The sequence below is a fragment of the Triticum dicoccoides genome, chromosome 5B (genome assembly GCF_002162155.2).
Source record: "Triticum dicoccoides isolate Atlit2015 ecotype Zavitan chromosome 5B, WEW_v2.0, whole genome shotgun sequence".
NCBI classification, from domain to species: domain Eukaryota; kingdom Viridiplantae; phylum Streptophyta; class Magnoliopsida; order Poales; family Poaceae; genus Triticum; species Triticum dicoccoides.
Genome location: NC_041389.1, coordinates 595537865 through 595563792, shown reverse-complemented (window position 1 = coordinate 595563792; position 25928 = coordinate 595537865).

Here is a 25928-nt window from a genome sequence, read left to right as displayed (position 1 = left end):
AGAAGCCTGACTATCTACTAGATCCTGCCGAGGGCACAAGATCGTAGCTGAGGTAACTAGCTAAACGTCGAAGTCCAAGCGGAACTACTAGCGAGACTGAAGTCTCTCTGCAAAACATAAAATAGGCAAACGTGAGTACAAATGTACCTAGCAAGACTTACATCAGAACTAACTACATATGCATCATTATCAACAAAGGGGATGGTGGGGTTTAACTGCAGCAAGCCAGCTTTGACTCGGTGGCTATCCTAAGATACGACTGCAAGTAACTCTTTGAGGTGGCGCACACGAGTCCACATATTCACCATATCAATACACCACTATGGATCCGCTCCCGTCTCCCTACGAGGACGCCATCCATAGCACTCACGCTTATCTTGCGCATTTTAGAGTATCCACTTTCACTTGTCTATGAACTGTATAGGCAACCTAGAAGTCCTTTACCACGGACACGGCTATTCGAATAGATCATATTAACCCTGCAGGGGTGTACTTCTTCACACACGCTCTCGCCACTTACCGCCATTTACACATCATGTATCTCGGCAACCTTCAAGCGGAAGCCTGGCGAGGGTGTCAGCCACGACCTGACTAACCACACAAGTCTCTCGTCCAGGTTTATCGCCTATTCGGGTTCCATCCGCAAGGAGATCCGGCCGGGGTGTCGCTCACGGCCCCAAACAATGTGTGTAGGGTTCCCAAGTCCACCATCCGGGTGCCATTTGGTACACCGGGCCACTGTGCCTAGTCTGTCCCAAGCCCACCTGTACCGGGTGCCACTTGGTAGACTACTAACACTACCTACAAACACCAGAAACTAGTTGCAACTCTTGGACAGAGATCGAGTTGATTAATAAGTCGAGAGAGCTTGGAGTGCCCGGAGCCCAATGTGTGGTAGTAACTGTTCATGGATCACAAACACAGAACTCAGTTCCTGAGGACGGCTGCAATGAGACAACCCACCATGTACTCCTACATGGCCTCTCACCGCTACCTTTACCAAATCATGTTCACACACTTAGCTCACACATAGTAGGACATGTTTCACAACATTCCAATTCATCCCCGATGAATCAGACCTGACTCAACTCTAAGCAGTAGCAGGCATGACAACAAGCATGAATGAGTAGGCACATCAGGGCTCAAACAACTCCTACTCATGCTAGTGGGTTTCATCTATATACTGTGGCAATGACAGGTCATGCAGAGGAAAGGGGTTCAACTACCGCAGCATGTAACAGTTGAATCATTGTTGTCATAATGCAGTAAAATAGAGCAGGAGCGAGAGAGTGGGATTGTATCAGAATGAACAAGGGGGTTTTGCTTGCCTGGAACTTCTGAAGATAATATAGTTCTTCATCGGTGTCATCGAATTCATCATCGGAACCAAGTCTATCAAGAGGGGACAAATACCGGCAACACAGAGAAAACACAATCAATGCAATGCAACAATATGATGCATGAATATGACATGGCAAAATGAGTGTGTTTTTGCTAATGCAACTTAGAACAGATTAAATGAAGTTGGTTTGAACGCAAGGTTCAAATTCAAACTCCATATGTGAAGGTTTAAATGCCCTTTAAATGATTTGTCCTAAACAGCAGCCATAAGTTGTCCTAAAATGCATGAAAACAGTACAGATGGATATCTTGGATTTTTCTGATCATTTTTCATATATAACTTATTTCATTTGGAGTTACGGTTGAATTTCTATGATTTTTCAAAGTTTGCAACATTTTCTGAAATTTCCAAATCATTTTTGAATTAGAAATATTCCAGAAAATGCTTACTGCGTCAGCATGACATCAGACTGACATCAGCAGGTCGGCTGACCGGGTCCAGGTCAAACCTGACGTGTGGGGTCCACACGTCAGTGGCACAGAGCTGGCTAGTGTCACAAACAGGTGGGCCTAGTTAACAGCCACGTCAGGACGGTCAACTCTGGCGTGTGGGTCCCGCCGGTTTTAAAACTAATCTAAACAGAAATTAAGTTAACCTAAATAGGCACAGGGGCCCACATGGCAGTGGCTCTAGGGGTGTTTAGTAAGGTCATTAGTGCTAATTAAACTGACGCCACATCAGCAGTTGACGCCAGCGACCAAACCCAACGGCGGAGGATCGCCGGAGTTGCTCGGAACGGTGCTACAGGGGTCGGCTCGATGCGCTGGAGGCACCAGAGGGATGCCTATCATCACGCGCATCCAGGGATCACACGGGAGGCTGCGGGGTGGCCGGAGACAATGGCCACGGCAATCATGGTGGTGGCCGGAGCTCGGCTAGATGCGGGCGCGGGGCTGCAGCTCGATTCCAAGCGAACGGAGAGCACAAGCAGAAGCTATGGGGCCCTAGGAGCTCGACCAGGTGCTCGGATGCGGTGTTGGCCCTCCGTAATGACAACGACGACATTCATGGCGGCAGCAATCTTCGGCCGCGGTGGCCAGGGGGGCTAGAGGAGGGATTCGATGGCGGGGAGAGAGGGGTTGGGAGCAGGAGCTCACAGGGAGGCGGCGCAGTAGGTCAGTGGGATCGGGGACATCCTTGACGGCGCGAATCGACGGTGAGGGGCTCGGGTGCCCGAGGTTGAAGATGACCACGATGACGATGAAGCAGGTCCTCCCGCCGTCCCGTAGCTCGATCGAGAGGACGAGGAGGTTTCTGCGGTGCTTCTGGACTCGGCGAAAGGGCGAGGGTGCACGATGGCCGCGGCAGCGGCGATCAGCGGTCTCGGGTGTGCTCGGCGGCGCGAGGAAGAGAGGCCAGAGGAAGGGGGCGAGGCAGAGGAAGGAGGGGAAAGTGAGAGGGGGCCGCCCTCATCTCCTGGGCGTGCAGGTGGACTCGGGGGAGGCTAGCCAGCGCGAAGCAGGAGGTGGCCGAAAACGCACGCCACGCTTCCCCTCTGCCTACTGGCAGGAGAAAGAAGACAGCTCTGCCCTCGGTGGGCTGGGCCGCTACAGTGCCAGCACAGGTAGGCCGGCCCAGGTAACTCTCTCTCTGTTTTCTAATTTAAATTGTTTCTGTTTTCTATTTTTCTGTAGTTGTTTGGGCTTTATGAAAAATACCATAGCACTTCTAAAAATCCTGAAAATAATTGTGGGCACCTTCTGAAATATATGCAACAGCCCACATTTAGTTTCAGAATTATTTGAGCATTTAAATTATTTATAGCATTCAAATTCCCAAATTCAAATACTTTATGAGTTAAATCAAAAATCCATAAATGGCCAAGAAAAATATGCTCATCATTTTTGGTAGAGGTTTTCAACTTTATCAAAAATCATGAACATTTCCAAAGGCATTTTGGGTTCATTGAAGATTATTTTATATTGAACCTATTTGATTTGATCTGGTGCTAGGGTTTGAACAATCCCCATTTCAGGTTTAAATGAAATTTAAACATGATGCAGCAACCAAGCTAGTCCAAGGGCATAGCAAGGCTAGGGACGTGACAACTCACCCCTACTAAACAAGAATCTCGTCCCGAGATTCAAGCATAGGGTAAGATGAAGGGGGAACACAAACTAACATAATCTTAACAATCCAGGTGGCACTTCATGGAACGTTAACTCGATCACCATCATTGTCTTGATGTCTTGCCCCGAGAACTCCAACTAACATGACAATGAGAGGGAAAGGAAAACTCTAGAGGGATCGATCTTATCGAAGGTCGAACAACTAATGATCAACTCGTGGAGTGGGACATTGAAACATCTCTCAAGCTGAGACACAAGGCATTCGTCCAGAGGTATGGAGTAAAACACATGACAAAGGTTCACTAGGTAGGCAATAATTCCACACCTAAGAAGGTGGTGAACATTTGTCAACGTAGCGAGGAATTGAGTTGCCATGATACCATAACGATGCACCTTAGGGAAGGTGACTCGTAGAAATATCCCCTTAAGTGGCAAAAAGAATTACCTTTGATTCAGAGATTATTGAAACTCTTTATACCAGCCTAAGGCAATTCTCGGTAGAATGGCATACCCGGATTAGAATGGATTATGTGGATTACCTTGTTGAAAACAACACAAGGGATGATTTTAGTAACTGGGCAGAAGCTCAACAGTAGAGAGTGGGTCCACTGTTTGAAAAGTTATAGCATAAACGAGGAAACTGAGAGCAATCCCAATTAGTGCCAATGATAACACCTAGCGCTTGTGCATGCTCTCAAGAACTTGAGCATTTCCATATTTATCAAGGTTTTACCAATATCCGTGACAAGGATCCTGGCAACACAACATACTACCATGATGGATAGTGATGGACGATGCAGATGCAAAGGAAGATAACACCTTCTCAGATTTCACCTTAGCCAGGCCAAGGAACAAAATCTGGATGATCAACCGAGAGACATTTAGCACTCCGCTTCTAATGTTCTCCTTGACGTTCCAGGTACCACGATCATGCTTAAAAGCATCGACATGGCCATCAAGTAAAGGTCGGACTTCGGAATACAAAGGATCCATAAGGAACAACTGCAGAGATAAATCCTACGAAATCCTTATGGGGATGTGGCCAACTTCTTCAATCAAGATACTACAATAATAGGTCTTCTGTCTGGGTGTGTCAGCCACGACATCCACTTTACCGGGTTACACAAAGACCAATATTATAGTTCTTGGGAAACGTTGCAACCATCATATCTGCCTGAGATTCAGATCTGGTTCGTGTCGGGATATTCCGGACTCATCAAGTCTAGAAAGAAAAATGAAAGTTTGCAACACAAATCAACGAGACGACGTTGCGAGATTCTCGGGAAATGGACTACGGTAGTAAGCTCCAAAACACGAGTTGGTTCTGCTACAAACATGTGAATATGTTGTCCCAGACAAGCATGACCACGTAGTAGTCTTATAATAAAACACTACCAAGTTCAGGTGGGGAACCATCATCGAGGATATTGGAATCATGTGCATGAACTAGTATTCGCACAGCAACTCCTTTTCCTCGAACAAATCAATCAGTGGCTTGGTGTGCTAGGAAACACATATGGAATGGAGGCGGCCAACCTATCAAACCATAGAGTACTTCGCATATAGGCGTGACTAACTTGGGACAATTCCAGAGGAAGCAAAAACAATCTTTCTCTGATCCACGGCGACAACTTACATCAAGTACACGTGAATTAAAGAAAGTCACTTCTTTCATCCAAATATATCCTTCATGAGATAATATGAAGAAAATGCTTTCAAAAGTTTCCAACACTAGCTTAATATTCAACAAAATCATGGAGGAGATAAAAATGTTACCGATGGACTCAACAACAATTCATCCAGATTTCCGTGAAGATGGAATATTATGAGATCAAGTGATAGCATTGGTCAGAACAAAAAGACGTAATAGTGTATGCCCGAGGAAAATCCACGAGTAAGACAACATTATGAACATCGTTGGTTCTGATTTGAGTTGAGGATAGCCCACACTCAAATCAAAGTTTTGGCAAGACAATAGGTCCAACAAACTGGTCACGAGGATCAATCGATGAAAATATCATCTTTCTTCAACACACATACAAAATATCCCTTAAGATGAACTAAACCGGACAAGCTTCCATCTTCCAACTCTCCAAGTTGTTGTTTAGCTTGACCAACCAGCTCAGGGGTATGCAACACAGATTCTTGGAGAAAGGGTGGCTTACAAGGAAACCAACTTGATCACGAACTCAACATAGCGGTCAGGGGACAACCGTATGATACTTCCGGGAAGATACTCGGAAAATCACGAACCACCGATATGCTACTAAGCTCGAGATCAATCTTGCTTCTGAGGCAAGATGATATGATCAAAAGAGCGAGGGATTGACACAGTCCTAACTCATTGACCGAAGAGTGCACCAGAAATATGGACTAGGTACCACGATCAACCTTAGGATGGTGATTCAGTAACCAACACGCTAAGGATGAGGTTATTGTCCTTTAACTACCAAGCAATAGGGTTGCTAGGAGTATTGATTTCACACATCATAGTTTATCTGTCGGCATTCCGGTTGCAACAACACGGGAGCCGAGAAATGAATAATGTGGGCGAGAAGTATCACTATATCAAGATTTCATAAGAGGGTGTGCAATTCTCACGATACTCTTGTTATGAAAGAGGGTGATACCCCAAGGTATAACAGAACAAAAGCTGGATTGGCATTTTGATCTGCGAAGTACAACTACTTTGATCCAATCCTAGAAATGGATGAGATACTGGAGTTTGATTCTCCTGGTCATTCCAGAATAGAATGACTTGACGGACCACAACAGTAATAGGCATCGACGATCGAATGCACGCATACTCTTGACTATCAATTGATAGACGAGGGTCGGAAGACAACTAAAATGGGACAACTCAAAAGAACATATGATTTTCTGAGTTGTGGATGCATGGATTAGCATGTCGAACCAAGTTCAACAGGTTTCTTCCGGATAACCCATGCAGAAAGGTAGAATTGGCGGAGTATCAACATAGAAGCGAGAACTCGTCAAGAGCACTCTGGTTGTGATCTTTCGGTTCAACGAGGAACTTCCGCCATAAGAAGTTCATGGTATTTGGAAGAAGGAAATACCATGGACCTCGAAGACTATTACAAAGGTTACTAATATCCTAAAGGAACTAGCAAACACTTCCAACATGAAGTAAGTGGAGTGAATCTCGGGTTCAAAAACCTAGGATTAGAATACCTACTAACTAAGTGGCATCATGAAATGCTTTCGAGAATGATGGCCAGAATCATCACACTGGGAACACAAACATGGCTCGATTACTAGGTGGCACTCTAAGACACCTAGGGTCATAATAATAACTCCAACATATATTTCAAGGCAATTGAGTACCTCAACTCACCGTTTAGTGTGGTTAATCTGGCCCAAAGGGACATCGAAACGGAAGGAAGGGATTTGCAAATGCTTCAGACTATTTAGAAACCTGGGATGACTCGGAAAACATAACAACTGTAAATGCTCGAAAAGATTTGAGACATGCTACAAAAATGGTGGCATAACCACTCGATCATCATAATATCAAGGTTCTGAGATCAACTATGAACATACAGAAGATAGTAGGAGCTGAACTGAGGCTTAAATCCATCAATCCTATAAGTCTATGGATTAGTAACACGTGATCCTAATAGAAAGAAGAGAAAGCCTAGTTCCTTAACCCCGTAGGAAAGATAAGGTGACTCAGATCATAGGGCATAAGGTAAAGGAGTAAAAAGAGCCTTACGTTCCCATCCCACAATCAATTCCCCTACATATAACTAAAGCATTTCTGGACTCAACTTCGACCAGTTTGGCTTGGTAATCCTACAGGCAGTCAAGCTCTGATACCAAATCTGTCAGGACCCTGACTCAATGCCACATCGATCTAGCATGTAACACCTCATATTACTTTGCGGCCTCACTCACGGTATTCCCACGGGTGTCGCCTTACCTTTGCCCGGAACCTTTTGCGCCTTTTGGCACATGTATATGATAGTGTCGCTAGCATCCATATGATAAGGAGCCCGGGCTGACATGGCTAGTCGTAAACCCAAAGTGGCACAAACTTACAGGGACAGGCATCCATGACCCAACATCGAACATGTCGGTCATCAGTGAGTGGATCCAGGCTGTAGCATTGGGCTAGCAGGACTCCGGTGAACCGGGCTGTAGCGGGCTAACAGGACTCCAGTATTCATCGCGTGACATTTCCCCGAAGGGACAAATACAGGAACGAAGAAGGACACATGCCGGCCAGCCTAAGTGTTCTGGAGCAGTAGCAAGCTACCATGTCTCACTGGAAGCACTAGGAGACATTTCCCAGTAAGAGAGGCTACTAACGATAAACAACTAGATAGTCAGATCCCACACATACCAAGCATTTCAATAACATACACACAATATGCTCGATATGTGCAAATACAACATGGCATCACAACATGACTCTACAAATCAAGTATTTTTTTCAATAGGCTCTGAGGAGCGAGATATTACAAACATGGGTCTCATGACCCAACATTCAGAGCACACAAATCAAAGCACAAGCGGAAGCTCAACATGTCTGGGTACAGACAACTATAAATGAAAAAGGCTGAGAAGCCTTACTATCTACTAGATCCTGCCGAGGGCACAAGATCGTAGCTGAGGTAACAAGCTAAACGTCGAAGTCCAAGCGGAACTACTAGCGAGACTGAAGTCTCTCTACAAAACGTAAAATAGGCAAACGTGAGTACAAATGTACCCAGCAAGACTTACATCAGAACTAACTACATATGCATCATTATCAACAAAGGGGATGGTGGGGTTTAACTGCAGCAAGCCAGCTTTGACTCGGTGGCTATTCTAAACTACGACTGCAAGTAACTCTTTGAGGTGGCGCACACGAGTCCACATGTTCACCATATCAATACACCATTATGGATCCGCTCCCGTCTCCCTACGAGGACGCCATCCATAGCACTCACACTTATCTTGCGCATCTTGGAGTATCCACTTTCACTTGTCTATGAACAGTACAGGCAACCCAGAAGTCCTTTACCACGGACACGGCTATTCGAATAGATCATATTAACCCTGCAGGGGTGTACTTCTTCACACACGCTCTCGCCACTTACCACCATGTACACGTCATGTATCTCGGCAACCTTCAAGCGGAAGCCTAGCGAGGGTGTCGGCCACGACCTGACTAACCACACAAGTCTCTCATCCAGGTTTATCGCCTATTCGGGTTCCATCCGCAAGGAGATCCGGCCGGGGTGTCGCTCACGGCCCCAAACGATGTGTGCAGGGTTCCCAAGTCCACCATCCGGGTGCCACTTGGTACACCAGGCCACTGTGCCTAGTCTGTCCCAAGCCCACCTGTACCGGGTGGCACTTGGTAGACTACTAACACTACCTACAAACACCAGAAACTAGTTGCAACTCCTGGACAAAGATCGAGTTGATTAATAAGTCGAGAGAGCTTGGAGTGCCCGGAGCCCAATGTGTGGTAGTAACTGTTCATGGATCACAAACACAGAACTCAGTTCCTGAGGATGGCTGCAATGAGACAACCCACCATGTACTCCTACATGGCCTCTCACCACTACCTTTACCAAATCGTGTTCACACACTTAGCTCACACGCAGTAGGACATGTTTCACAACATTCCAATTCATCCCCGATGAATCAGACCTGACTCAACTCTAAGCAGTAGCAGGCATGACAACAAGCATGAATGAGTAGGCACATCAGGGCTCAAACAACTCCTACTCATGCTAGTGGGTTTCATCTATATACTGTGGCAATGACAGGTCATGCAGAGGAAAGGGGTTCAACTACCGCAGCATGTAACAGTTGAATCGTTGTTGTCCTAATGCGGTAAAATAGAGCAGGAGCGAGAGAGTGGGATTGTATCGGAATGAACAAGGGGGTTTTGCTTGCCTGGAACTTCTGAAGATAATATAGTTCTTCATCGGTGTCATCGAATTCATCGTCGGAACCAAGTCTATCGAGAGGGGACAAATACCGGTAACACAGAGAAAACACAATCAATGCAATGCAACAATATGATGCATGAATATGACATGGCAACATGAGTGTATTTTTTCTAATGCAACTTCGAACAGATTAAATGAAGTTGGTTTGAACCCAAGGTTCAAATTCAAACTCCATATGTGAAGGTTTAAATGCCCTTTAAATGATTTGTCCTAAACAGCAGCCATAAGTTGTTCTAAAATGCATGAAAACAGTACTGATGGATAGATTGGATTTTTCTAATCATTTTTCATATATAACTTATTTCATTTGGAGTTACGGTTGAATTTCTATGATTTTTCAAAGTTTGCAACATTTTCTGAAATTTTCAAATCATTTTTGAGTTAGAAATATTCCGGAAAATGCTTACTGCGTCAGCATGACATCAGACTGACACCAGCAGGTCGGTTGACCGGGTCCAGGTCAAACCTGACGTGTGGGGTCCACACATCAATGGCACAGAGCTGGCTAGTGTCACAGACACGTGGGCCTAGTCAACAGCCACGTCAGGACGGTCAACTCTGGCATGTGGGTCCCGCCGGTTTTAAAACTAATCTAAACAGAAATTAAGTTAACCTAAACAGGCACAGGGGCCCACATGGCAGTGGCTCTAGGGGTGTTTAGTAAGGTCATTAGTGCTAATTAAACTGGTGCCACATCAGCAGTTGACGCCGGCGACCAAACCCAACGGCAGAGGATCGCTGGAGTTGCTCGGAATGGTGCTACAGGGGTCGGCTCGACGCGCTGGAGGCACCAGAGGGATGCCCATCATCGCGCGCATCCAGGGATCACGCGAGAGGCTGCAGGGTGGCCGGAGACGATGGCCACGGCAACCATGGCGGTGGCCGGAGCTCGGCTAGATGCGGGCGCTGGGCTGCAGCTCGATTCCAAGCGAACGGAGAGCACAAGAAGAAGCTACGGGGCCCTAGGAGCTCGACCAGGTGCTCGGATGCGGCATTGGCCCTCCGTAATGACAACGGCGACACTCGCGGCGGCAGCAATCTTCGGCCGCGGTGGCCAGGGGGGCTAGAGGAGGGATTCGACGGCGGGGAGAGATGGGTTGGGAGCAGGAGCTCACAGGGAGGCGGCGCAGTAGGTCAGTGGGCTTTGGGACGTCCTTAACGGCGCGAATCGACGGTGAGGGGCTCGGGTGCCCGAGGTTGAAGATGACCGCGATGACGATAAAGCAGGGCCTCCTGGCGTCCCTTAGCTCGATTGGGAGGACGAGGAGATTTCTGCGGTGCTTCTAGACTCGGCGGAAGGGTGAGGGTGCACGATGGCCGCGGCAGTGGCGATCGGCGGTCTCGGGGGTGCTCGGCGGCGCGAGGAAGAGAGGCCAGAGGAAGGGGGCGAGGCAGAAGAAGGAGGGGAAAGTGAGAGGGGGCCGCCCTCATCTCCTGGGCGTGCAGGTGGACTCGGGGGAGGCTAGCCAGCGTGAAGTAGGAGGTGACCGAAAACGCACGCGCGCACGCCACGCTTCCCCTCTGCCTACTGGCAGGAGGAAGAAGACGGCTCTGCCCTCGGTGGGCTGGGCCGCTACAGTGCCAGCACAGGTAGGCCGGCCCAGGTCAGCTCTTCCGAATTACCCCATGTCAGGCCCGTCTCTTTCCAAGAGGTGAGTCGTGTAGGGAAGCCAGATCGGAATTCGGGGACCGCCGCCCATTTAGGGTCACGCGGCTCGGTGATGTAGAACAACCCCGATTACCACCCCTTTATGGTCTCCACGAAGGAGCCCTCGAGCCATAAAACGTTGGGCATCCTGCCCACCATGGCACCTCCGCACTCCGCCTGGCGGCTGCCCACTACCTTCGGCTTGACATTGAAGGTCTTCAGCAATAAGCCGAAGTGGAGCCGGATGCAGAGGAAGGCCTCGCACACGACAATAAACGTCGAGATGTTGAGGATGAAATTCGGGGCCAGATTGTGGAAATCCAGGCCATAGTAGAACATGAGCCCCCGGACAAATGGGTGAATTGGAAAACCTAGTCCGCGGAGGAAGTGGGTGAGGAACACCACCCTCTCATAGGGCCTGGGGGTGGGGATAAGCTGCCCCTTGTCGGGGAACCGATGCGCGATGTCGCTGGACGGAGGAGACCATCCACTTGCCTCCCCCTCCGGACATGGCTGGGGAAGGTTGAGGTGAGATGTGCGGACTTGGGCGCTGGAGCTCGAGTGCGCGGAAATGGATGAGCAAAGGAGGAAGAAGGCGTGTGTGAAAAAGTGGATCCTTATCCCTTTATATGGACGGACGAAGCTATGCGTCCCCACCGACCTGATAAAACTCGCTTATCTCCCAAGCGCCGTAATTGATGGCGCGGTTGGGTTACCCACGCTCGTATTGATGAGAATCCTGGAATAAGGGGACACAATCTCTGCTTTGACAAGACGTGCCAAGGAAACCGCCTCGCTAAATGCACTGAGGTGGAATAGTAAAAACGATTCAAATAAAGACTTGGCCGTGGTGTGATGCCACGGAATACGTCAGCAGATTGAATATGTGTAAATATTATTCTCTCTACGGTGGTATGTGGAACTTATTTTGCAGAGCCGGACACTATCCTTGTGTTCAAAATCCTCTATGAAGTATTCGGAGGAGGAACCCGCCTTGCAATGCCGAAGACAATATGCGCGCCGGACTCGTCATCATTGAAGCCTGGTTCAGGGGCTACTGAGGAGTCCTGGATTAGGGGGTGTCGGATAGCCGAACTATCACCTTTTGCCGGACTCCTGGACTATGAAGATACAAGATTGAAGACTTTGTCCCGTGTCCGGATGGGACTTTCCTTGGTGTGGAAGGCAAGCTTGGCGATACGGATATGTAGATCTCCTACCATTGTAACCGACTCTGTGTAACACTAACCCTCTTCGGTGCCTATATAAACCGGAGGGTTTTAGTCCGTAGGACGAACAACAATCATACCATAGGCTAGCTTCTAGGGTTTAGCCTCTCTGATCTCGTGGTAGATCTACTCTTGTACTACCCATATCATCAATATTAATCAAGCAAGAGTAGGGTTTTACATCCATCGAGAGGGCCCGAACCTAGGTAAAAACATCGTGTCCCTTGTCTCCTGTTACCATCCGCCTAGACGCACAGTTCGGGACCCCCTACCCGAGATCCGCCGGTTTTGACACCGACACTAGGGTTTACACGCAGTCGGTTACAAGGAAGGAAATATAATATCCGGATCACCAAGCTTGTCTTCCATGCAAAGGAGAGTCCCATCCGGACACGGGACGGAGTCTTGAGTCTTGTATCTTCACGCTCCAACAATCTGGACAAAGTATATAGTCCTGCTGTCCGGATACCCCCTAATCCAGGACTCCCTCAATATCCAAGAACATCAAGGAGAACTTTGTATTGAGAATCAAAGAGAGAGAAGAAGCCATCTAGCTAATAACTATGGGCCCGAAGGTCTATGGTAAACTATTCACGCTTCATCAGTGAGTCAATGGTGTTGATGTAGAAGCCCTCCGTGATCGATTCCCCCTCCGGAAGATCACCGGAAAAGGCCCCAAGATGGGATCTCATGGGTACAGAAGGTTGCGGTGGTGAAAAAGTGGTTTCGTGGCTCTCTGCAATATTTCTAGGGTATAAGAGTATATATAGGCGAAGGAAGTACGTCGGTGGAGCTACGAGGGGCCCACGAGGGTGGGGGGCGCGCCTACCCCACTTCCCCCCGGGCGCACCCTCCTGCCTCATGTCCACCTCATGGAGTTCCAGATTTCGACTCCAAGTATTCTGGATTGCTTTCGGTCCAAGAAAGATCATCGCGAAGGTTTCATTCCATTTGGACTCCGTTTGGTATTCCTTTTCTGCGAAACTCTAAAATCGGCAAAAAAACACAGAAACTGGCACTGGGCCTCCAGTTAATAGGTTAGTCCCAAAAATAATATAAAAGGGCATATTAAAGCCCATTAAACATCCAAAACAGATAATATAATACAATGGAACAATCAAAAATTATAGATACGTTGGAGACGTATCAGTCAACCAGAGTATGTTCTGCACCAGAGTAGTATGGTAATCCTGTTCTAGAAGTCATGTTACTAGACCGTGATGAACCTACGAACTATGAGGAGGCGATGATGAGCCCAGATTCCGCGAAATGGCTTGAGGCCATGAAATCTAAGATGGGATACATGTATGAGAACAAAGTGTGGACTTTGGTTGACTTGCCCTATGATCGGCAAGCCATAGAGCATAAATGGATCTTTAAGAAGAAGACTTACGCTGATGGTAATGTTACTATCTACAAAGCTCGACTTGTCGCGAAAGGTTTTTGACAAGTTCAAGGATTTGACTACGATGAGACCTTCTCACCCGTAGCGATGCTTAAGTCTGTCCGAATCATGTTAGCAATTTCCACATTTTATGATTATGAAATCTGGCAAATGGACGTCAAAACTGCATTCCTTAATGGATTTCTTTAAGAAGAGTTGTATATGATGCAACCAGAAGGTTTTGTCGATCCTAAAGGTGCTAACAAAGTGTGCAAGCTCTAGCGATCCATTTATGGACTGGTGCAAGCATCTCGGAGTTGGAATATACGCTTTGATGAAGTGATCAAAGCATATGGTTTTATATAGACTTTTGGAGAAGCCTGTATTTACAAGAAAGTGAGTGGGAGCTCTGTAGCATTTCTAATATTATATGTGGATGACATATTGTTGATTGGAAATGATATAGAATTTCTGGAAAGCATAAAAGGATACTTGAATAAGAGTATTTCAATGAAAGACCTCGGTGAAGCTGCTTCTATATTGGGCATCAAGATCTATAGAGATAGATCAAGACGCTTAATTGGACTTTCACAAAGCACATACCTTGACAAAAATTTGCAGAAGTTCAAAATGGATCAGTAAAAGAAAGGTTTCTTGCCTGTGTTACAAGGTGTGAAGTTGAGTCAGACTCAATGCCCGACCACTGCAAAAGATAGAGATAAAATGAAAGTCATTCCCTATGCCTCGGTCATAGGTTCTATCATGTATGCAATGCTGTGTACCAGACCTGATGTGTTCCTTGCTATAAGTCTAGTAGGGAGGTACCAAAGTAATCCAGGAGTGGATCACTGGACAGCGGTCAAGAACATCCTAAAGTACCTGAAAAGGACTAAGGATATGTTTCTCATTTATGGAGGTGAAAAAGTGTTGGGGAACATAGTATTTCAAAAAAAATTCCTACGATCACGCAAGATCTATCTAGAAGAAGCATAGCAACGAGCAGGGAGAGTGTGTCTACGTACCCTCATAGACCGAAAGTAGAAGCGATTAGTAACGCGCTTGATGTAGTCGAACGTCTTTGCGATCCAACTGATCCAAGTACCGAATGTATGACACCTCCGCGATTAGCACACGTTCAGCTTGGTGATGTCCCTCGAACTCTTAATCCACTTGAGGCCGAGGGACAGTTCCGTCAGCACAACGGCATTGTGACGGTGATGATGAGGTTACCGGCGTAGGGCTTCGCCTAAGCACTATGACGATATGACCGAGGTGTGTTTCTGTGGAGGGGGGCACCGCACACGGCTAAGAGAAACTTTGGTGTGCCTTTGGGGTGCCCCCCTCCCACGTATATAAAGGGGGGAGGGAGGAGGAGGCCGGCCAAGGTGTGGCGCGCCCAAGGGGGGGAGTCCTACTCCAAGTAGGATTCGCCCCCCTCCTATTCCCACAAGGAGAAGGGGGGAAGGAGGAGGAGCAGAGAAGGAAAGGGGGGGCGGCCCCCCCAACCCTAGTCCCATTCGGTTTGGGCTAGGGGGTGGCTCCACTCCCTGGCCTGCCTCGTCTCTTCCACCACTAGGCCCATGAGGCCCAATAACATCCGGGGGGGGGTCCGGTAACCCCCGGTACTCTGAAACTTATCCGAAACGCCCCGAACCATTCAGGTGTCCAAATTTAACCTTCCAATATATGAATCTTTATGTCTCGACCATTTCAAGACTCGTTGTCATGTCCGTGATCTCATCTGGGACCCCGAACAAACTTCAGTACATCAAATCACATAACTCATAATACAAATCGCCATCGAACGTTAAGCGTGCAGACCCTACGGGTTCAAGAACTATGTAGACATGACCGAGACACATCTCCGGTCAATAACCAATAGTAGAACCTGCATGCTCATATTGGCTCCTACATATTCTATGAAGATCTTTATCGATCAAACCGCATAAGAACATATGTTGTTCCCTTTGTCATCGGTATGTTACTTGCCCGAGATTCGATCGTCGGTATCATCATACCTAGTTCAATCTCGTTACCGGCAAGACTCTTTACTCGTTCCGTAATGCATCATCCCATAGCTAACTCATTAGTAACATTGTTTGCAAGGCTTATAGTGATGTGCATTACCTAGAGGGCCCAGAGATACCTCTCCGATACACGGAGTGACAAATCCTAATCACGATAGCTGTAGAGCATCTTTATAATCACCCAGTTACGTTGTGACGTTTGATAGCACACATGGTGTTCCTCCGGTATTCGGGAGTTGCATAATCTCATAGTCATAGGAACATGTATAAAAGTCATGAAGGAAGCAATAGCAATAAACTTAATGATCATAATGCTAAGCTAACGGATGGGTCTTTTCCATCACATCATTCTCTAATGATGTGACCCCATTCATCAAATGACAACACATGTCCATGGTCAGGAAACTTAACCATCTTTGATTAACGAGCTAGTCAAGTAGAGGCATACGAGGGATACTTTGTTTTGTATATGTATTCACACATGTACTAAGTTTCCAATTAATACAATTTTAGCATGAATAATAAACATTTATCATGATATAAGGAAATATAAGTAACAACTTTATTATTGCCTCTAGGGCATATTCCCTTCACAAAGAGCTCGTTGTAAATGGTTACGTTGATGCCAGCTTTGACACTGATCTGGATGACTCTAAGTCACAAACCAGTTACATATTTATATTGAATGGTGGAGTTGTCATTTGGTGCAGTTCCAAGCAAAGCGTCATGGCAGGATCTACGTGTGAAGCGGAGTACATTGTTGTTTCAGAAGTAGCAAATGAAGGAGTCTGGATGAAGGAGTTCATATCCGATCTTGGTGTAATACCTAGTGCATCGGGTCCAATGAAAATCTTTTGTGACAATACTGGAGCAATTGCCTTGGTGAAGGAATCCAGATTTCACAAGAGAACCAAACACATCGAGAGACGCTTCAACTCTATCCATGATCAAGTCAAGGAGGGAGACATAGAAATTCGAAAAATACTTACGGATCTGAATGTGGCAGACCAGTTGACTAAGCCTCTTTCACAAGAAAAACATGATCAACACCAAGACTCCATGGGTGTTAGAATCATTACAATGTAATCTAGATTATTGACTCTAGTGCAAGTAGGAGACTGAAGGAAATATGCCCTAGAGGCAATAATAAAGTTGTTATTTATATTTCCTTATATCATGCTAAATGTTTATTATTCATGCTAGAATTTTATTAACCAGAAACTTGATACATGTGTGAATACATAGACTAAACACAGTGTACCTAGTAAGCCTCTACGAGATTAGCTTGTTAATCAAACATTATTAAGTTTCCTAACCATAGACATCAGTTGTCATTTGATGAACGGGATCTCATCATTAGGAGAATGATGTGATGGACAAGACCCATCTGTTAGCTTGGCATAATGATCATTAAGTTTTATTGCTACTGCTTTCTTCATGACTTATACATATTCCTTTGACTATGAGATTATGCAACTCTCAGATACCGTAGGAATACCTCGTGTGCTATCAAACGGCACAACGTAAGTGGGTGACTATAAAGATGCTCTACGGGTATCTCCAAAGGTGTTTGTTGGGTTGGCATAGATCGAGACTAGGATTTGTCACTCTGAGTATCGGAGAGGTATCTCTGGGCCCTCTCGGTAATGCACATCATGATAAGCCTTGCAAGCTATGTGACTAATGAGTTAGTTGCGGGATGATGCATTATGGAATGAGTAAAGAGACTTGCCTGTAATTAGATTAAAGTAGGTATGAAGATACCGACGATCGAATCTCGGGCAAGTAACATACCGATGACAAAGGGAATAACGGATGTTGTCATTACGATTTGATCGATAAAGATCTTCGTAGAATATGTAGGAATCAATATGAGCATCTAGGTTCTGCTATTGATTATTGACCGGAGAGGTCTCTCGGTCATGTCTACATAGTTCTCGAACCCGTAGGGTCCGCACGCTTAACGTTCGATGACGATTTGTATTATATGAGTTATGAGATTTGGTGATCGAATGTTGTTCAGAGTCCCGGATGAGATCACGGAGATGACGAGGAGTCTCAAAATTGTCGAGAGGTAAAGATTGATATATTGGACGATAGAATTTGGACACCGGAAGTGTTCTGGAATGTATCGGTTACATATTGGAGTACCGGGGGGGTTACCGGAACCCCCCGGGAGAAGACATGGGCCATATGGGCCATAAGACGGAGGCACACAAGCCTACAAAGGGGTGGTGTGCCCCCCACAGGGAAGGAGGCCGAATAGGACTAGGAGAGCGGCGGCGCCCCCCTTTCCTTCTCCCTCTCCCTCTCCTTCCCCCTTTCCGGGGGACGAATCCTACTAGGAGCCCAAGTAGGACTCCTCCTACTTGGGGCGTGCCTAGGGCCGGCCTTCTCCCCTCCCTCCTTTATATACGTGGGGAGGGTGGCGCCTAGAAGACACATCAATTGTTCCAAGCCATGTGCGGCGCCCGCCCCACAGTTTACGCCTCCGGTCATATTCACGTAGTGCTTAGCCGAAGCCCTGCGCGGATCACTTCACCATCACCGTCACCACACCATCGTGCTGACAGAACTCTCCCTCGACACTTTGCTGGATCAAGAGTTCGAGGGATGTCATCGAGCTGAACATGTGCAGAACTCAGAGGTGTCGTACGTTCGATGCTTGATCGGTTGGATCGAGAAGATGTTCGACTACATCAACCGCGTTAAGTAAACACTTCCGTTTTCGTTCTATGAGGGTACGTGGACACACTCTCCCCTCTCGTTGCTATGCATATTTTAGATAGATCTTCCGTGAACATAGGAAATTTTTTAAATTGCATGTTGCGTTCCCCAACAGATCTTGAATGAAAAGGCAACATGTTGTATCAACTAGGTCCAGGATTTCAAATTTCGTATGTGCTTAGGAGGCAGCCCATGTTGCACCTCAAAGGTGCTCACCACCACAAAACACGCCATCTAGCTAAGCTCACTCAGTCAACGGTGGTGGTAGGGGATGTTTATCTATTTGCAGTGTGGTGATGGCCCTACCCGGTGCGGCTAACGCAGGATTGTTGCCCGAGAGGCAATGCTAACACTGATGCAATAGGAGAAGATACTAGTGCGTTAGACAGTTCCAGGTCGGCTCGGCGGTCGGTCAACATAAGCATCTTGGCATGGACAAGGGAGTGAAGCGGTAGATCCTTCGTCCATCGCACGTCCCTTCACCGCAATAGGGACCAAAGGTGGAGCAACTGGAGCATGATGGAGGGAGGCAAGGAACTCAACCTATTTCCGACGCTCGCTCCAATGTTTTAGGTGGAACTTGAACTCTCTTGGTGCAGGAATACGGCTAGGAAGAAGGAGCCACCCAACAGAGATGTTTTTGGCCAGTGATGGTTTCGAAAACACGTATGTAGATTCTCATGTGAAAATAATGATCTCACCCCTTCTAGGTCATACCATTTCCGACGTGCATGCATCATTTCCTTGTTGAAGATGTTGGCTCAACCCTCGTCTTGTGAGTTAATAATTCCAAGTTCGACTTCTAGTTGGATCTCATATCTGACGACTCCTCCAAAGCTATTGTACCTACACAAAATTTTAGGACTCTCGGATGACTTTTTTGTAAAATGTTCAAGAATTCCCAAAAGCCATTAGATTTGAGATCCAATGGCTCTGAGGAGCTTGTATCATGGTATCGCCTAACACCCGGTATCACCTGATATCTTCCAATCTAATGGCTGATATAGAGGGGATTTTAGTCAATACTCATCCAGTTCTTTTTTTCGATTAATATGCAGTATCGTTGTCTTCATCCCCGCGATCACCGCCCACGACACCAATCATGTCCATCTTCCCATCCCCGTATCATCGTCCTGCTCCCCTGCTTCCCAGTGATTCGCCTCCACCGTGGATAGTCGCTCGTCCCAAGTATAGCCGCAGATGCTAGTGCCGCCGTTGCTTGCTCATCATTGTATCATCTTTGCATGCTCTCAGGCCAATGTGATAGTTGAACCAGCGCGAAAGTGGATCCTACCAACTCGGGGATGGGGAAAGCTAAGAGCATCAACAACCAGACTTTGCAAACCCGACCCTCAAACGCATGCAGACGCGACCGGACGCGTCCGCGGACAGTGACAGATCACCCCTTAAATTAGCCACTTTGCATCCGAATCTCTCATATTTCAACCCCTAAATCCATACAAAGCATGCAAAGAAATCGTAGATACTATATAATATGTAGTACCCTAACTAATCTTCGTCGTCGGAGATGTCCACAATGACGGTGTGATAATCCCCAAGTGCAGGGAATCATCGTAGCAATTCCCAAAGGTGGAAGTGATAAGTATGGAGTGTCGAACCCACATGGAGCTAAAGGTAAGATCAATATTCTCTCAACTCCTATCTGCCACTGATACGACTCTACGTACACCAACTGTTTGCTTCCAACTAGAAACGAGAAATGAAACTATGTTGTGGGTATGAAGAGGATAACTTTGCATGGTATCGGAGATATAAAATATAAAAGTAAGTGATTTTATCATAAAGTTAGAATATATTACTAAATATTATAAATAGCGAGTGTGGAATAATGATGGGTCGGTGTGCGGAATCATCCTAGGCAATTGTTAACAAGACCGGTAATCACTATTGCAATTTCATATGAGGGAGAGGCATAAGCTAACATAATTTCTCTTCTTGGATCATATGCACTTAAGATTGGAACTCTAGCAAGCATCCGCAACTACTAAAGATCATTAAGTTAAAACCAACCATAGCATTAAAGCATCAAGTCCCCTTTATCCCATACGCAACAACCCCCTTACTCGGGTTTATGCTTCCGTCACTCAAGCAACCCACTATAAGCGAATGATGAACGTATTGCATCACCCTACAGCGGGAATCCCTCATGCTTGTGCGACATGGAGGGCACAATAGGACAGCACAAAAAACCATACAACTCATACCAATCTAGATCATCAATCAACCCAAAGACAAAGGATATCTACTCAAAACATCATAGGATGGCAACACATCATTGGATCATAATATGTGGCATAAAGCACCATGTTCAAGTAGGGATTACAACGGGGTGCAGGAGAGTGGATCGCGTAAAATAGATGAGGATGGTGATGATGATGGTGCTATTGATGAAGACGATCACCGCGGCGATGATTCCCCTCGCGATGGCACTCTGGCGCCACCGAGATAGAGAGGAGGAGAGGTTCTCCCCGTTGTGGTTCCTCCTCCATGACCTCCCCCCTGGATGGGGAGAGGTTCTCCCTCTGGATCTTGGCCTTCATGGCGATGATGGACCCTCCGAGATCCTCCTCCATGGCCTCCGGTGATGATGGCCCCCTCCGACAGGGTGCCAGAGAGGGCCTAGATTGATTTCTCGTGGCTACAAAGGCTCGCGGCGGCGGAACTTTCGATCTAGGTTATTTTCTGAAGGTTTCTGTATTTATAGGAGAGGATGGCGTCGAGAACAAGTCAGGGGGTCCCTGAGGCAGCCACGAGATAGGGGGGCGCGCCCCCACCCTCGTGGGGCCCACGAGACTCCCCTTCGGTAGATTTTTGCTCCAGTATTTTTTATATTTTCCAGAAAAATTCTCCGTTGATTTTCATCGCATTCCGAGAACTTTTATTTCTGCACAAAAACAACACCACGGTAGTTCTGCTGAAAACAGCGTCAGTCCGGGTTAGTTCTAATCAAATCATGCGAAAATCATATAAAACTATTGTAAACATGGCATGAATACTTCATAAATTATAGATATGTTGGAGACGTATCAGCATCCCCAAGCTTAATCCATGCTCGTCCTCGAGTAGGTAAGTGATAAGAGAAATAATTTATGAAGTGTAAATGCTAGCAAGTGCATAAGTTTGATCAATAATAGTCCCAATCACTCTTTCTAGCATCATTATATATCATAACAATAGCTCAACTCATAAAACTTCTCATGATCAAGTAACAAGCTATTCACATGTTAAAGTATAGATCATAAACTTTCTTGAAAACTAACAAACCGTGCCCTTAGTCATCAAACAATTGCAATTCATCTCATTTTCGGGAAGGGTCTATGTAAGAGCTTTGATTAAACAAACTCCACATACTCAACTATCATTTTATCTTTCACAATTGCTAACACTCATGTGATATTTATGGGTTCAAATTTTTAATCGGACACAGAGAAAGATAGGGGCTTACAGTTTCGCCTCCCAACCTTTTACCTCAAGGGTAATGTCAACAATAATAATTTATGAAAACCCACATCCAAGTGGATATATATATCTGCATCGCTCCAACACAAAGTGCTTGCCAAAGGAAAAAGTGTAAAAAGGAAAGGTGATGATCACCATGACTCTTGTATAAGGGTAGAAGACAAAAGTAAGAGATAGGCCCTTCGCAAAGGGAAGCAGCGGTTGTCATGCGCTTTTATGGTTGGATGCACAAAATCTTAATGCAAAAGAATGTCACTTTATATTGCCACTTGTGATAAAGACATTTATTATGCAGTCCGTCGCTTTTATTTGTTCCTTATCACAAGTTCGTATAAAGCTTATTTTCTTCGCACTAATAGATTATACATATTTAGAGAGCAATTTTTATTGCATGCACTGATGACAACTTACTTGAAGGATCTTACTCAATCCATAGGTAGGTATGGTGAACTCTTATGGCAAAACTGGTTTAAGGGATGTTTGGAAGCACAAGTAGTATTTCTACTTGGTGCAAAGAATTTGGCTAGCATGAGACGAAAAGGCAAGCTCAACATGTTGGATGATCCAAGACAATATAATGTTTCGGATATAGGAAAACATAGCCCATTAAGTTGTCTTCCTTGTCCAACATCAACCTTTTAGCATGTCATATTTTAATGAGTGCTCACAATTGCAAAAGATGTCCAAGATGGTATATTTATATGTGAAATCTCTCTTCCTTCAATATTCTTTCATGAATTGTTCAAGTGACCAATTCTACGTTTGCTAACTTTCAATAAGTTTACTACCTATACTTATTATGTGTGAAGTCATTACTCCCCATGTTATAAGCATCTGAAACGTATATAAATTCAGATTTATGATATTCAATTCATTCAACCATTTACTCATAGGATATATGTGGAGCACGTGAGTAAACAACAAACTACTCCAAAAAGATATAAGTGAAGAACACTAAGTAGTCAAATGATTAACTAGCCATGGGATGATTCTTTTTCATTTGAGATTTCAGATCCAATGATTTTATTCAAAAAGCAAGTAAAATTGAAAACACACCAGCAAAACACATATCATATGACGAATAAAAATATAGCTCCGAGTAAGGTATACCGATAGTTTCGAAGATGAAAGAGGGGATGCCTTCGGGGCATCCCCAAGCTTAGGCGCTTGCGTCTTCCTTTATTATTACCTTGGGGTTCCTTGGGCATCCCCAAGCTTAGGGTATTTCCACTCCTTATTCTCCTCATATCGATATCTCACCCAAAGCTTGAAAACTTCAATCACACAAAACTTAACAGAACTTCGTGAGATAGGTTAGTATGATAAAGAGTAAACCATTCACTTTGGTACTGTCAAAGACAAGGTTCATAATTGTTCTCACACAATGCCTACTGGACCATATCATTTCTACAATTTATATTGAGAAATATAAGTCATAGAAACTAGAAAACAAGCAAACTATGCAATGAAAACAGAATCTGTCAGAAACAGAACAGTCTATCATGATATGATAAGAAACCATACTTATGCTACTCCAAAAATTATGAAATAAATTGGTGGACGTGAGGAATTTGTCTATTAATCTTCTTAAAAAAGAATCAACTCAAAATCACTCTTTTGTAAAAAAATGACAGCTAATCTCGTGAGCGCAAAGTTTCTGTTTTTTACAGCAAGATCACATTAACTTTCACCCAAGTCTTCCCAAAGGTCTTACTTGGCACTTTATTGAAACAAAAGCTACAGAACATGATTACTACAGTAGTTTAATCATTTAAACACACAAAAACAGTATGGGTAAATATTGAGTTGTCTCCCAGCAAGCGCTTTTATTTAATGCCTTTTAGCTAGGCATGATGATTTCAATGATGCTCACATAAAAGATAAGAGTTTAAACATAAAAAGAGCATCATAAATAATATGACTAGCACATTTAAATCTAACCCACTTCCTATGCCAAGGGATTTTGTGAGCACACAATTTATAGGAACAAGGATCAACTAGCATAGGAAGGCAAAACAAATATAACCTCAAAACTTTAAGCACATAGAGAGGAAACTTGATATTATTGCAACTCCTACAAGAATGTATTCCTCCCTCATAATAATTTTCAGTAGAATCATGAATGAGTTCAACAATATAACCATCACACAGAGCATTCTTTTCATGATCTACAAGCATAGAAATTTTACTACTCTCCACATAAGAAAAATTCTTCTCATTCGGAATAGTGGGAACACTAATTCCTAAAGTTGACACTCTTCCAACCCCACTTTAGATTATAGTATTATTCATACTCCAAAAGATATAAGTGAAGTTCATTGAGCATTCTACAATTAATATAGTCTAACCAATACCCAAGCTCAAAATATATAAGTGAAGCACACAAAGCATTCTATAAAATCATACTTAAAAGATTTAAGTGAAGCACAAAGAGCAATTCTGTAAGATCATACTTAAAATATATAAGTGAAGCACATGAAGTATTCTATAAATCAATCAAGGGATATCTCATACTAGCATGGTTCTTAAAGGAAAAACAAAAACACAAAGGACACAAATCATGTGAACAAAACAAAAACCGAGGTATACCGATAATTGTTGAAGAAGAAAGATGGGATGCCAACCGGGGCATCCCCAAGCTTAGATGCTTGAGTATCCTTGAAATATTTACTTGGGGTGCCTTGGGCATCCCCAAGCTTGAACTCTTGCCTCTCTTTATTCTTCTCATATTGATAGCACCTCGATCTTCGAACACTTCATCCACACAAAACTTTAACAAAAACTTTGTGAGATCCGTTAGTATAATAAAGCAAATCACTACCTTTAGGTGCTGTTGAGAACTAATTAAAAATTAATATTAGAACTATATCTACTGTATTCCAACTTCACCATGGTTCATACCCCCCGATACTACCCATAGATTCATCAAAATAAGCAAACAACACACGAAAAACAGAATCTGTCAAAAACAGGACAGTCTGTAGTAATCTGGAAGTTTAGTAAACTTTTGTAACTCCAAAAGATTCTAAAGAAATACTAAAATTTAAACAACTTGTATAGAAGTAATGTTCAAAAATTTTCAGACCCATTTGACTTTCCAGTAAAAAATGTAAATTCACGCGCTACAGCCAAAATTTCTGTTTTTTGTACTGCACAAAGTAAACAAGCAATCTGATCATCCTAAAACCAAAGCTTGGGACATTATTTTTATAATACAATGGATATATACAAAGGGATAATTATTTTCAGAGAAGCTTCCATGAAAATTTTTACATTGTTTCCATGAGCATGAACACAAGTGTTCAAGATTGACCCTCACTTCTCCGATGCATAACCTTCCAATCACTTCTCTTATTGAAAAAAACTTTTTAGGCAAGAGAGGCAAGTAAATTTTTTGTATTTTCAATCTTTTAATTTTTTTTATGTTTCACCCACAACTAAGCAAAACTAAAAAGGCAAAACAAAAACTACTTAGTGAAGAAAGCAAACAAGCATACACGAAAATATCAACCCCACGCTATTGCTCCCCGGCAATGGCGCCAGAAAAGAGCGTGATAATCCCCAAGTGTAGGGAATCATCGTAGCAATTCCCAAAGGTGGAAGTGATAAGTATGGAGTGTCGAACCCATAAGGAGCTAAAGGTAAGATAAATATTCTCTCAAGTCATATCTGCCACTGATACGACTCTACATACACCGAACATTTGCTTCCAACTAGAAACGAGAAATGAAACGACGTTGTGGGTATGAAGAGGATAACTTTGCATGGTATCAGAGAGATAAAATATAAAAGTAGGTGTTGTTATCATAAAGTTAGAATATATTACTAAATATTATAAATAGCGAGTGTGGAATAATGATGGGTCGGTGTGCGGAATTATCCTAGGCAATTGTTAACAAGACCGGTAATCACTATTGCAATTTCATATGAGGGAGAGGCATAAGCTAACATTCTTTCTCTTCTTGGATCATATGAACTTATGATTAAAAGTCTAGC